Source organism: Medicago sativa, chromosome 7 (assembly GCF_051527215.1).
Source record: "Medicago sativa cultivar Bolivia chromosome 7, Bolivia_mono, whole genome shotgun sequence".
NCBI classification, from domain to species: domain Eukaryota; kingdom Viridiplantae; phylum Streptophyta; class Magnoliopsida; order Fabales; family Fabaceae; genus Medicago; species Medicago sativa.
In genome coordinates, this window is record NC_140755.1 from 33,254,251 (window position 1) to 33,270,237 (window position 15,987).

At 34.5% G+C, this 15,987-nt stretch overlaps 2 long non-coding RNA genes across 2 annotated transcripts; both read right to left on the minus strand.

Annotated features, from left to right (window-relative positions):
• Window positions 1-239: 239 nt before the first annotated feature.
• LOC146905763 (uncharacterized) lies at window positions 240-13,665 on the minus strand. Its single transcript, XR_015017510.1, has 4 exons — window positions 11,610-13,665; window positions 1,152-1,387; window positions 921-1,032; window positions 240-663 (listed from the first exon to the last, which is right to left on the minus strand). It is a non-coding gene; the product is annotated as an uncharacterized LOC146905763 (long non-coding RNA).
• On the minus strand, window positions 2,358-10,360 carry LOC146905764 (uncharacterized). Its single transcript, XR_015017511.1, has 2 exons — window positions 4,299-10,360; window positions 2,358-2,646 (listed from the first exon to the last, which is right to left on the minus strand). It is a non-coding gene; the product is annotated as an uncharacterized LOC146905764 (long non-coding RNA).
• Window positions 13,666-15,987: the final 2,322 nt, after the last annotated feature.

Genomic DNA, 15,987 nt, shown 5'->3' on the forward strand with positions numbered 1-15,987 from the left:
AGCATCTACAAACGCTGATGCTAAATTTAGCATCTACACATTGTCACATAAATGCAGATGCTAATTTGATGATTTTCTAAATAATAGCATCCACAATAGCATCTTGTTCATTGATGCTAATCCACCTAAGTGTATGTTATTATTTTTGTTGGTTAACAACCACTAACCAGCCTTGCACAATAATTTTTAAGATTTAGTAATAATAAATTAAATTAACACTTAGAAGTTGAGGCATCCAATGAAATAACAATCAAATTAAATATTGATACTCAAGTTTAATGATAAAGAACTGCACATATATTGATGCCTTAAACATCAAGTTAGTAGAAACTAAACGTAATAGTAGAGCGTCAAAACATAACCTATGTGTCACTAGTTTTGGTTATCCAAAAAAGTTTGGCATATGCTTAAGTCTTCACCTTAAAATTAGTAGATATTAAACATAACCTAAAGCCCAAAACATAACATGTCACCAATTGAAAGAGAACTGAGGTCATCCAAAAGATTGATCATCAAGAGCAGGATCATAATGTGGATGTTGAGGAGTGTGATGAGGTCGAGTCGTACTACAAGAGTCACCGCTTGATTGATTGTCTAGAGCTTCCGTGCGTTTCCTAAATTCTTCCATTGCAGTCGAGAATTGGTTCTCCAGATGTTGTGACACTGAAAAATATTATTCACGTCAGAAAAGTGTAAGGAACACAAACTTCTCCCAGATAAGAAACAAATAGGAAAAGAGTACATCGGCAAACAGTAACAAAAATCTGCTGCACCCTCCTAAGCCCAACAATACAACAGGTTTACAAATCACCACAATTTTCAACCACATAAACCCAGCCACAACAGGGCTCACATGTAAAAAACCAGAAAAACAGTGTTGCACAATGAATAGAGGCAAGATAATTCTTTTATATCCTTACCGAAGGTGTTGGAAACCATTGAGGAACATTTTCCCAACACTCATAAACTTCCCGAAATTGAAGCCTAATAGCCAACCTCATTGCATGAGCAGCATCTTTGCTAGCAGTAAATCTACAAAAAAAAAGTAAATTATAAATAAGAACTGCCCGAAATTGTAACATTACTAGAACTTCTCATTAACAATACATTACTAATAAGAGACAGAAAGCTTGAACATTACTAGAACTTACTAGAAGTTAGTCCATATATTCATAGTCATCATATTCTTCATCTTCATCCTCCTCTCTAGGATTCACTAAGTCTATACACTTGCACTTTACATAGGGAAACCTTATGCCTCATTCAGCTAAAAAACAAGGGTGTGCCATAGCCTTTTCTACAAACTCGGCTACTTTGGCAATAAAGTTGTCTTTCAAACCCAACCTATGAATATTTACCGCATCATACATACATCTTCGATCCATGTCTACAAGGAAAACAAGATCAGAAATATATATTAGGTAGTTAACATTTAGTCCATCAATTGGCAGCAAAAGATGGCATAATGGACAATATTTTCAAAATAAAGTTAGGTTAGTGGCCACCTTATATCCATTTTAATTATATTAGGTAGTGGACATTTTAGTGGACAATATTTTCAATATATATTAGGTAGTGAACATTTATATCCATCATTTTCAAAATAAGTTTCGTACACATTATATCCATTTTAATGCTTTTGTATGTTGGTGCTCTCCTATATGTTTTGTTCATAAAAAAATAAAATAAACAAACACCCTGTATGTTTTAATTGAGAGAGAGTTCTAAACATCTCAACACATTGTAATAAATCATCTAGAAAACAAACAATGAATTATACTGACAAATGCTTGTGAAAGAAACTTAAGCTACTGCAAAGTGGTAAACAAATTGAGCTAGAAGCAACTTTCAAGTTTCAAGATAGGCTCTTGTAAAAGAGGTTTGAAGATAGGCTACAAAAGTATGTGCTACAACAATTGCTATGTATTCTACTCAGATTTGTTTGACTTGATCAAGGAGAGAATGACCTGGGTTCTCTAACTTTGACGCGGGAAAGGCCGGTCCCACATCGATTCAATATTCTATTCCCTGGCTACCGTGAATTGTAGTAAGCGCCCAAAAAAAATCAACATGGCAGAGCACTGAATGCTTAACAACATATGCATACTCCCATAAAACCAAAAGCCATAACAGGCTGCTCCTGTCCACCTAAACAGAAAACAGGACAGCCACTAATTTTGAAAAATAAAACCCCATGACCAGATTGTGTAGCTGTGCCGAAATCCTAACACTTTTTGTTTCAAGTTTATGTCAGTTTGGGTGATCTCTATGTACTGTTTAAGGCATTTCTTATGCCTCTTATTTAAATTCAATTTAATCTTGGCTTTTTCAACAAAAGAAAAGGTCTTAAAAGTTAATCAAAAACAAAAGAAAAGGTCATAAGCACTTCTGTAACACCCATACCAGACGTATCTAGAAAGTCTGGCACGTATGTTAATATTAGTACTGGATGCATTAAAATATACAACTTAAAATTTTTCCGAATGAATAATATTTACATCAAGTCACGTTCGTATAAAACTTAATACAATACATTCATCCATACATAAAAATACATCCTTAATGTCCATAACGTCCTGCAGCTTACGAACGAACCCTTGAAGTAATATCCATCCGGCTCCGAACATGCATGAATATCCTACTTATCTGAAACAAATAAGGATTGGGATGAGACATAATGTCTCAGTGAGTTCCACCTAATCCTAGGCTATAGGCAACCTCAAGGGAAACCTACGGTCACCACGTGTCTACATTACAACCTGCGGGTTGATTATACGTGTGTGGGGACTGGCATACTTAGACGGTAGTGCATACTAGAGCCGTCATAGTCTTATCTTACTTGTTATAGGCTTCACTTCCTATACGTGTCATGGCGGTCGAGGGGAACCTAGAACCGCGTTGCCAAGAATACACTCTATGTATCGAGGCCTAACATAACATAATCATGGCACGATTCTAAACCGGACGATTAGGGGAAACCTAAGATCATCATCGGTATCATGTTCATAACTTGCTCTTGTCTTGTAGCATCTAATGCTCTTGCTCTTAACTCAATCATAAACATAACATAATCATATCGTGCATAACGTATCTAAGTTCATTCATATTGGTTAGCGTTGAACAAACAATTATTATCTTGATTCATTTTACGGATAGTCCCGGGTGGAGTAACCCCGAGATCAATCCCATACATGACCGATGTACGTACATCGGACTCCCTCGGTGTCGTGCGGGTCCCTTGCGGCTTAAACTGTTCCCCTTAGGTCGAGAACCTCCCGTATCCCCCTGGCGTGGATAACAAGAGACACGAACACCTACGTCTTGTTTACTCGGTGACATGCGGGTCCCTTACGGCTTGAATCGTTCTCATTATAAGAACCCCTTGTATCCCCCTGATGTGGATAACAAGAGACATTCCACCTACACTTATTAAGTCATAGTCTTGTCTTATACATAAGTTAAACATGTACATACTTGATTGTTTACCTCGGAACCTTAATCGAACCGATTAGTGGTAAAATCTTACTTGTTCATAACATGGTGGAGAGAAATAACTTATCAATCCACAACTTACATACTAGCCAAGTCATTCTAGATCATGTGCGAAGAGATTATCATTCGCGTCTTACCATTCTAGGGATTCATACTAACTAGCTAGTTCTCGACGACTATGTCGAGGCTCTAGTCATTCCCGCATTAACTATTGTTTGCTACCCGTTAAACTCATGCCATAATTCTCTTACGCCATACTTAATTATACACTACAAATACTTGTTGAATGATCAAGAGAACATTTTAAAGACCATGCCTTGGAATCATGTATTGAGGGGTTTATTACTGTAAAAGAATGCTCGAAGAAGACTGGACCGAACGGAGGTGAAAGGGACTGAAGCGGGCAAACAGGGTGCTGCCACCCATGTTACTCGCCACTGCGAGTTCACCTACTCACCACTGCGAGTTACTTACTCGCCACTGCGAGTTCATGGCGAGTAAACACCTCTTTCGGTGGTGTTTGCTTGCCAAGGCGAGTAATTGCTCGCCGTTGCGAGTTATGACAGTCCAGACCTGCAAAAATGGTGTTTTTAACCCAAAAACCTCAAAACAAAACATCCCAAGACATATTGTGGTGCTAGAAGTCATATGGAACTTGTAAAACAACCATTAAACAAGTATTCACAAGTATAAAGATGCATGGCATGAAAGGGGATAACTTTCTACACTTAAACCCTAAAAATTATATAGTTTCATTGTAAGCTTAAACACATAATCCCAAGGTGGGAACTATCTAAGGAACTCACCTCATAAGTTCTTGAAGCATCAATAAGCTCCTAAGCAAAAACCCTAGCTTTTATCCCACTTGCAATCCTTTGATCAATATATATATCATCTTGTTTTCTTTTCTTGCAACTAAGATACCTTGTTCCATATCCATGAAGAATTCACCTCTTGAACCATGTTTGAATTTACAACAAATAAAACCTAATTCTTGTTTTCAAAGCAAACCCTTAGTTGATTCTTGATTGCTTCATCAATCCCACAAAGCATAATCATCATGAGCTCCCAACAAAACCCAAAGCCCTAACTTCTGGATCAAACCAAACCTTAGATTAAATCCATTAGAGAGAGAGAGTTGAGACAACAAACAAATTCCAAGCTTCTATTGACAAAAGGCCTTGGAAGAACATCATAAAACATGATTATTTGGTGGAAAGAAACTTAAGGAAGATTAGAGAAAGAAAGAGAGAAAGGGGCGTGGGAGAAGGAAAGAGAGAAGGGAGAGAAATGTTTTTCCCCAACTTAGAGAGAGAAAGAAATGAGAATTATGAGATATTTTGGTCCAAAATCATTTAAATATCCTTTCCACGTGAAATTACCATAATACCCTTGCCTCAAGCGTGATAAAAACGACTCTGATACTTTTCCCGTAAAGAGCTGACATGTCATAAAATATATTTCCATTAACTTACTTTTCCATAATTTAATTCCTCTAACACGGTCAACGGGTAATATACCGATACTGTCAGGCGGGATATTACATTCTACCCCCCTTAAAAAATTTCGTCCTCGAAATTTAGAAACCAACTACCAATCATCATGAAAAAAAACTTTCCATCTATGGTCTGAGTCATACTTCTTCTATTCATACATATTTAAAGGGTTCATCACATCATGTCCTCGTCTTGTTTCTTCATCCACACGTAACTGAACATAGCCTTCTTGATCTTAATATCGCTCAAACATGGAGTTATTTTAATATATCATGACTCGAAACTTACCTTGCTACACATAAACTTATTATCTCAGAATCGGATCCTACCTGCTTAACATAAACCATCCCTAAAGGTATCTTGTCATAAACATGAACACTCAGGATTTGCCTTTTAACTGGAATTCTACCAGAACCCAGGTTTGCCCTGCAGTGCTTACTTGTAACTTACATGCCCTTAAAACTTCCGACTTAGACCTCTTGCATTTGAATACTCTTAACATATACTTGTGCGTCTCATAAGACTTTTCGAAAAACTGTTGTTGTTTACTTCAACACATCTTACTTTCCATAGCATTTACATACCTCCAAGCGTCGTTTCTTGTTAAATAATGACGATACTCATTCTAACATATTGCTTTTAAAAAGTTTTCTAAACATGAATATTCGGATCCTTGGAACAAATGGAGACATGATCTTTTAAAAGAATTTTGTGAAAAGTATCATGTTAAAAAAATACTTTCGTCTCCAAGTTCCTCAATATCCATCTCAAATTTAGAATTATTATTTTTTTTTAAAATCATAGTTCGAAATCTTCTTAGTAAGTATCGCGATCATTTAACAAGTTTGACATATGAGAGTATGCACTTCCTCGTGCATAACTCATGGTTTATATCTCCATCCATAATAAAATTCTTGAACTTCAAAAGTAACTTCTTTCTTATTCTTTCTTGTCTTACATACATATCTTGGAGACTCACATAAATGCATAACATATATCTTATAGGATCCTTGATCCTCATATCATTATCTCATTCTAAGAACAATAAACTTGAAGTTTCAAAACATCAGATCCGGTTACTATCACATATTACTACTTTATTCTGCATAACATTTCTTCTTTAATACCGGTTCTACACTTTAATAATTCAATCTCTACTTCGAGTCACAAAAAGGAATCCTTCCGCTCTTACATGTATCTTCCTTATCATAGTACATATTCTTCATTTGTTGTGTCTCTAGCCTTCCTTATCATACTTAGATGAAGTCACATCCACATACCTTATCCCTTTTCATGACTGATTACATAAGTCTCCTTTCTTACTTAATATTTTAGAACTTATCGCTTGTCCCTTAATGCTTCTAATGAAGGCTCTTACTATCACATTCCATATTCCATGATTACTGTCTGAACTTTATTTATTAACTTTCGTTGCGCCACTCTGATTCCCACCAGTTGGCTTTAACCAATATCCTAATCCCTTGAGACGACTGAAACTTCACACTAATTTTCCCCTATTAGCATCATCTTCTTGAACTTTTCATATGGCAACCATTGCCATAAACATGCACCTCACCATACCTTGCAAGATTGAATCTCACAGTAGACTTGTCACATTACCATAATACTTTACTTGGGAATAGACCTTATATTCTCACTGGTTGAGTTCACCTCATGACATGCACTTATTATACATAAACTTGTTTCTGAGAAATCTTGAATTCCCATAGTAGACTTATCATAATTCATACATACTTTTCTTGATCATACTTCATTGCATCCTTGTATTCTCGCATACTATGTTTTGCGTAATCAAATTAATGCTTGCTCGTTAATTTCTTTCTTTAAGAAAACATAATAATTTAACACACGGGTCATTGGCGTTGACGGTTTCTCTCTATATAAAGACGTAATAAATTTGACCCCAGTCGTTACTCTAAAATCACGGAATAAGTTGACAACACAACGGTGTTATCCAACCTTAGTTCCGATGAGTTTAGCCCACTCTACGTGAGTCGTAACAACCGGTATCTACAAAAAAAATTCCATTTTAAAATCTATAAACATCAACTCCAATCACCCATATGTGTCTACCTTTCTAAAATCTTGTAAACTTTTGAATTCAATATCTTAACGGGCTTTAGCAATTCAATTAAGCAAAACATAGATCCGGGGTACTCATAACTTTCTTAAATCTGAAAATCTCGCGACTTTACATAATTCTTTACCACTTACCTTCCATCTCAGGCACGCGTATCCACTTTATCCATTCATATGTCGGAACCTTAAAACTTTTTGACCCAAGCTCTTCGTCAACTCTTGCCACATTAACTTCTAATGTTGCCTTAAACTAGATTGACTCCGTTAATACTTGTCCATGCATTTTCTCCCTTAGAAATCATAGGGTGTGACGTGCATTCGATACTTGATGTTATAGCGAGTGTTTGTTACATAAAAGATTGTGAAAACAACCCCCCAATAGCTACTATTGACCCTAGAGACGTAATGACAGGTTTCAAAAAAACTGAAAATTTCGCCCCAGGTTCGCTATTAGCAAAATCCTCTGGAGTAATTTCGCTATTAGCGCAATTTTCGCTATTGGCGTATTTTCTAAAAATTAGTTTTCCAGAAAATCATATTTTTTTTCATAAAATCTTATTTCCTCAAGTATCCCAATGCATATCATTCCTTTCGATCGTCTTAAAAACAATTCTATAACCTTTGCATGACAAGCATTAACATTAATCGATTCAATTCACGGCACATTAGAAACTGATATCTTGTTATCGTAGCACTTAACATAAACTTCCACTTCGTCCGCTAAGAACAGCTTAACTTATTTCTCTGCCAACTCATTCATTATTAGAACCTTACTCTTACTGAACATATAAATCTTTATCTTCCGTTCTCATATCTCAATCCCTGAGAGCTTACTAATTCCATCAACACATATCAACTTATCCTTAACTTGTAATCTTGTACTTACGTTCCAGAATATATTTTCTTTGCATACAATAAACCCGTTCCAATAACTACTTCTACCGAAGCCTCCGGTACTAATTAGATATTCCAACTCTTTACTTACGGTTATACGAAGTATTACTAACATCTCACCCAACGTTGTCGGAACATCCTATCTTAATCATGCCTTACATTCCCGGAGGATTCACACTTGTGCTTGGTTAGTTCACCGGCCACCTTTTGGCACGATCAAACTCTTACTAATACTTATCTGAGTTCTTACTTATGAGTTCACACTTTCCAATGCATCTCCATTTCATACTTCATTCCTCCTGGGTCCTATTCAGCTCTCAGGCATCCATTCCAATCGTCGAATGCTAAATTGAGTTGATCAGGCTCAACTAACAACAACAATTAGAACTTTTACCCGGAACCCAATGGTCCCACTACCTTAGTTGTAATTTAATGACCCAAGGCACGGTCTGAATCGACCTGCTCTGATACCAATTGTAACACCCATACCAGACGTATCTAGAAAGTCTGGCATGTATGTTAATATTAGTACTGGATGCATTAAAATATACAACTTAAAATTTTTCCAAATGAATAATATTTACATCAAGTCACGTTCGTATAAAACTTAATACAATACATTCATCCATACATAAAAATACATCCATAATGTCCATAACGTCCTACAGCTTACGAACGAACCCTTGAAGTAATATCCATCCGGCTCCGAACATGCATGAATATCCTTCTTATCTGAAACAAATAAGGATTGGGATGAGACATAATGTCTCAGTGAGTTCCACCTAATCCTAGGCTATAGGCAACCTCAAGGGAAACCTACGGTCACCACGTGTCTACATTACAACCTGCGGGTTGATTATACGTGTGTGGGGACTGGCATACTTAGACGGTAGTGCATACTAGAGCCGTCATAGTCTTATCTTACTTGTTATAGGCTTCACTTCCTATACGTGTCATGGCGGTCGAGGGGAACCTAGAACCGCGTTGCCAAGAATACACTCTATGTAACGAGGCCTAACATAACATAATCATGGCACGATTCTAAACCGGACGATTAGGGGAAACCTAAGATCATCATCGGTATCATGTTCATAACTTGCTCTTGTCTTGTAGCATCTAATGCTCTTGCTCTTAACTTAATCATAAACATAACATAATCATATCGTGCATAACGTATCTAAGTTCATTCATATTGGTTAGCGTTGAACAAACAATTATTATCTTGATTCATTTTACGGATAGTCCCGGGTGGAGTAACCCCGAGATCAATCCCATACATGACCGATGTACGTACATCGGACTCCCTCGGTGTCGTGTGGGTCCCTTGTGGCTTAAACCGTTCCCCTTAGGTCGAGAACCTCCCGTATCCCCCTGGCGTGGATAACAAGAGACACGAACACCTACGTCTTGTTTACTCGGTGACATGCGGGTCCCTTACGGCTTGAATCGTTCTCATTATGAGAACCCCTTGTATCCCCCTGATGTGGATAACAAGAGACATGCCACCTACACTTATTAGGTCATAGTCTTGTCGTATACATAAGTTAAACATGTACATACTTGATTGTTTACCTCGGAACCTTAATCGAACCGATTAGTGGTAAACTCTTACTTGTTCATAACATGGTGGAGAGAAATAACTTATCAATCCACAACTTACATACTAGCCAAGTCATTCTAGATCATGTGCGAAGAGATTATCATTCGCGTCTTATCATTCTAGGGATTCATACTAACTAGCTAGTTCTCGACGACTATGTCGAGGCTCTAGTTATTCCCGCATTAGCTATTGCTTGCTACCCGTTAAACCCATGCCATAATTCTCTTACGCCATACTTAATTATACACTACAAATCCTTGTTGAATGATCAAGAGAACATTTTAAAGACCATGCCTTGGAATCATGTATTGAGGGGTTTATTACTGTAAAAGAATGCTCGAAGAAGACTGGACCGAACGGAGGTGAAAGGGACTGAAGCGGGCAAACAGGGTGCTGCCACCCATGTTACTCGCCACTGCGAGTTCACCTACTCGCCACTGCGAGTTACTTACTCGCCACTGCGAGTTCATGGCGAGTAAACACCTCTTTCGGTGGTGTTTGCTTGCCATAGCGAGTAATTGCTCGCCGTTGCGAGTTATGACAGTCCAGACCTGCAAAAATGGTGTTTTTAACCCAAAAACCTCAATACAAAACATCCGAAGACATATTGTGGTGCTAGAAGTCATATGGAACTTGTAAAACAACCATTAAACAAGTATTCACAAGTATAAAGATGCATGGCATGAAAGGGGATAACTTTCTACACTTAAACCCTAAAAATTATATAGTTTCATTGTAAGCTTAAACACATAATCCCAAGGTGGGAACTATCTAAGGAACTCACCTCATAAGTTCTTGAAGCATCAATAAGCTCCTAAGCAAAAACCCTAGCTTTTGTCCCACTTGCAATCCTTTGATCAATATATATATATCATCTTGTTTTCTTTTCTTGCAACTAAGATACCTTGTTCCATATCCATGAAGAATTCACCTCTTGAACCATGTTTGAACTTACAACAAATAAACCCTAATTATTGTTTTCAAAGCAAACCCTTAGTTGATTCTTGCTTGCTTCATCAATCCCACAAAGCATAATCATCATGAGCTCCCAACAAAACCCAAAGCCCTAACTTCTGGATCAAACCAAACCTTAGATTAAATCCATTAGAGAGAGAGAGAGAGAGAGAGAGAGAGTTGAGACAACAAACAAATTCCAAGCTTCTATTGACAAAAGGCCTTGGAAGAACATCATAAAACATGATTATTTGGTGGAAAGAAACTTAAGGAAGATTAGAGAAAGAAAGAGAGAAAGGGGCGTGGGAGAAGGAAAGAGAGAAGGGAGAGAAATGTTTTTCCCCAACTTAGAGAGAGAAAGAAATGAGAATTATGAGATATTTTGGTCCAAAATCATTTAAATATCCTTTCCACGTGAAATTACCATAATACCCTTGCCTCAAGCGTGATAAAAACGACTCTGATACTTTTCCCGTAAAGAGCTGACATGTCATAAAATATATTTCCATTAACTTACTTTTCCATAATTTAATTCCTCTGACACGGTCAACGGGTAATATACCGATACTGTCAGGCGGGATATTACAACTTCAACATCTAATCTAGTTATATAATAATCACAAACCACCAAACCCATTCACAAACAAAATGCCCTAAAATATCAAACAAAATGCCTTAAAATAGATACAAAAAGTAACTGTTTTATACATCAAAAAAAAAAAAAAAAAAACTAGCTCAAAATCTTGAAGACCCTTTTAATCAAATGAACGAGTAACAATTAAAATCACAGTATTATATAAACAGATCCATATAAAGCTCGTAACTTTTCAAACAAAATTAAATTATTTAGTAAAAAAAACTCAACAGATCTATAATTTCAAAAGAAAAAAAAACAATCGGTTCATTTAGCTAGAATTAATCAAATAATATTATAAAATAATAAAACATGCAAATTAACCAAACAATAAACAAACTATAATAGCAAACATCTTTAGAAATCACAGACCATTAAAACATCTTTACAAATCTAAACCATAAGAGAAGAGGACAGTTGAAAGAGAAAAGAAGTATACCAGTTTGAGAATAAATTGAACAGAGCAAAGCTTTGCATCAGATTTGAGAAATCGAATAGAAAGTAGCTTGAAGGCAGCAACGGCGAGATCGAAGATGAAAAGTACGAAAACAACAGAAACAACAAAAGCATCGCAAATTTGAAGCGATTAAGGGTTTAAGAACAATTTTGGGATTGATTTTGTTAGGTTTATGAACAACACAAATTGGGAATTTTAGGTTTGGAAAACATTTTGAGAAGTGATTATGAGTGATGGGTGAAGAAATCGTGATTTTGAGAAGTGATTTTGAGAGTGAAGTGATTCTGCGTTTCATGGTTTGAGAGGAAAAGAGAAATCGCGTTTGTGTGTTTTGGGAAAGTTTTTTTTTTTTTTTTTGACAAGGTGTTATGAGATATTTAGGGAAAGTGTGGGAAGAGTGAAAAAATTTGTGGGAAAATTGAAAAAAAAATGTGGAAAACCAAAATTGACAAAAATAATAAAAAAGAAAAGATAATGAAAAAAATGATTAAAATTTTTAGCATCAGACATCGTAGATGCTATTTTTAAAATAACAAATTTAGCATCAGACTTTGTGGATGCTATTAGTAAAATTTGGTTAAAAAATATAGCATCAACAAATAGCGTCCATCTGACTGAAGCTAAATTTCATATAAAAAAGGAATTGAAAACAATTCATTTGCATTAGAATTTGTGGATGCTAAATGGACACTAACGGACAATATTAGAATCAGAAATGGTCTGAAGCTAAAAAACCTGAAGCTAAATAGCAACTTTCTTGTAGTGATAGAGAGAGAAAGGATAAGGGAAAATGAGATATTTTCCACCCAAAAACATATAAATATCTTTTCCGTGAAATTACAATTATACCCTTGCCTCAAGCTTGTTTAGTTCAACACCGATACTTTTTCCGTATTAAGCTGATATCTCAAGTAAATATTTTCCGTTACGCTTACTTTCCTTAAACTTTAATCCTCTGATACGATCGACTGGTAATATTCCGATACTAACAGGCGGGATATTATTCATGTTTAATTATAGAACCATTAGTTTTTCGCCTAGGTGGCTACAAAACGCTAGGGTTTGGGGAGGACCATTATACGTCGGATTACTAGCAAAATTTGAAATTGGATTTGCTTTATTTTAACGACTATTAATATACTAAGATTGAATGTTTCAAAACAAATAACATGTTTATAAAAAATTCACAAAATTTAAAAACTATATGATATTTAATCACATCATCTTATTTTAACATACAATACACTAGTTATAACATATGTAACTATCTACTATCGAAGCATATACCAACCAATGTTTAGATTATTTCAAAATGTTTACACACAATCATTGATGATCGGCTTTAAGCATGTCTACCAAATCGTTTATTAAGTAATAAAGTGATAAGTAGAGTATCATATTCACAGGGATTGTCGTTTCAACAAAACGATTCACGTTACTTATTTGGGAACAATAAAATAAATAAAATATAATAGGTTTGAAGGTTTGGAATAAAGTTTGATCTGTATGGATTGCAAGTCATGGCGATACCTTTAAATTTACGAGATAAGAAGACACTATAAATTAAACTCTTTTCTTTCTTATTTCATTTTAATGTCACCATCTTAGAGTACAAAAATATAACTTCAAGGTACATGAAATTTCTCAAACAAACAAAAAAAAAGGTATGTGAAATTAGGAATAAAATTATTTGGTGCACGCACAGTAACTATTCATCTCAGTAGAATATTTCAGACCCCTACACAATAACCTTTACGACATTTACCAACATACCCGTTTTTTTTAGGACAATCCTTATCTGTCATACAAGGAATTGGCATTAAGGGAAATGAAGAAGTGGGTACTATCATGGCAAGAAATATTGAAAGAAATACAATCAAAACATAAACAAACTTTAGAGTTTCAACCATATCTTTCCCTTTATAATTTGTATATAATAGATAGTATATGATTTTATCTCTTTATAGTGTATAAATTTCATGGTCTCGTAAAAATGATCAAATATTATAAGATTTTTTAATAACCCATCATAAAATTAGAACAATCATCAAGTGTCCCTTAGGTATATCATATGTTGTTTTTGTCCCTTTATCACTGATAGGAAAGAGCCCTTAGGTATATCATATGTTGTTTTTGTCCCTTTATCACTGATAGGAAAGAGGCAAGATAATAAACTTAATATATATTATATATAAAGAAAATAATCACTTTCGACTCTTTTGAGTTGGCTTTTTCTCCTTCCAAAATTACTCTCAACTTTCAAACAAATAGATAAGAGTAAATTCAAATATTAAAACAAAATGTAACAAATTGTATATGTCCAATTTATTTCTTTATCATTTAAAAAAGATAATTTATGAGAGTGAATTCAAATATTAAAAAAAGTATAACAAACACAATATTTTTTTATTACCACACAAAATATATCGCGTAACAAACACCATATGAGTATATTTCCAAGTTTTTCCTTTATCATTAAAAAAAGTGTAACAAACTAGATCAAAAATATGTCACTGTAAATATAATAAATAAGAAAAGGAAAATTATCATCGATATGCTGAGATAAAATAATTTCAAAGGAGAAATTAGAGAGTAAAATAGTGACTCTTATCATATTCATCCTCTCAAAGTTAAGTCCTCTTAACATATGTGAGATAAACTAATTATTGTTGGATCATTGATTATGGAATCAAGTTGTCAAAACAACTTGATTCATGTTCTCTTCATCGCTGTCATTATAAAATCCCAAAATAAAAAATATAATTATAGAATAAACAATAGATGATCATTATTTTAATTTTAATTTATATACATGCAAATCAAGATACGTCGAGTTGATAAATAATTTCGTTACAAGCTTTGACAATAATTTGTAGATAAATTGATGTACGAATAATTTCCATTAATATTTAAAAATATAAAAATTTTGATTTCAATTTTTATATTTTTTTCCTAAAAAAAAATATAAAAATTGAAATCAAAATTTTACAAACACACATAATAAAATATACAGACATGTCCTCTAGTTAGGCATTTATGTTTATTGTCATTTATCCGTTGTTGGATTTTATTTGTTGAGACTATGGTTATGTATTTGAAATCTAAGATATGATATTGATATTTTATTACTCATGTATTTGAGGATTATTACATGTTGATGAGATATTATGTATGTTGAGTTTCCGCTCCGAGTTTTATGAAACTAAAATAATGCATATCTTGAGAAAACGCAGTTGTAGTATCTTAAGCTCTTTGATTCAATATAATTAATTGCATGATTTATTCAGCCACGCAGGGCCAAGGGCAATTAAATACCATGCTAGCGACGAGAAAGATAGTTGAATTAAAGAAACCATTAGAGAAAGATACATCGTGAGAAGAATGAATATCGTGAACAATCACCAAATTTCTAAACACAGAATGCGAATCAAGTGTGATTAACAATTGGAATTTTGTTGGAAACAGTGCGAACAACACAAAGTGAGAAAAAATAAAGTGAAACCCATTTGATAAGATCCCTATCAAATCAACACCGTTCAAAAAATGAAACACACAATGACAATTTCTTATGAATGATAAAATTAACGTAAGAACAATGATCAATTGTTTTTGAGTGATAAAAAGTGACTTGAGGATTGAACAATGGCAGCGGCGACGCTAATCATGCTGAGAAAACATTAGCAGAGAGCACATTCTCTTTTTTTCTCAACAATAACATACATTACGTTTATTTAATACATACTTTTTATTTTATTTAAACATTGGATCATAAAGAATGTGTATTTAAAAATTATTATTGCATAGTTGATTCCACTATCTCGTTCACTTCAATTATGTTATTCGTATTTATTTAGAAAGTAAAGTGGTATTAAATGTAAACCATAACTAGTTGATTCATATTTATGTGATTCATTGCCTCTCATGTGCTTAGGGAAGGGAATCAATGTGCTGAAACTTTGACTAATGTAGGTCTAGTGTAACAGCCCGATTTTCAAAACAAGAGTGCATTTTTTTTTAAATAACTCAATGCCATACACTAAAGGATTTAGGATCGTCTTTAATTTATAATCAGGGTAAGTAAAACATTTTGAAAGCATTACCAACAATACAATATGAATCAAATGTCACATTTTATAAAACAATATTAGGCAACGAGCTTTTAATATCAAATCATGCACTGCGAAAGTATAAATTAGTGTTCGAGTATTCATTTCCCATGGTAGTATCATTTACAGCGGTGCCCAAACAAAAGAAGTAAAAATACATAAACATAAGACACCACAAGTAAAACATCTAAGCTGATCCTTAACTCTGAACTGGGATGACATGGTACAAGATCCCACCAATGGCATCGAGCTTG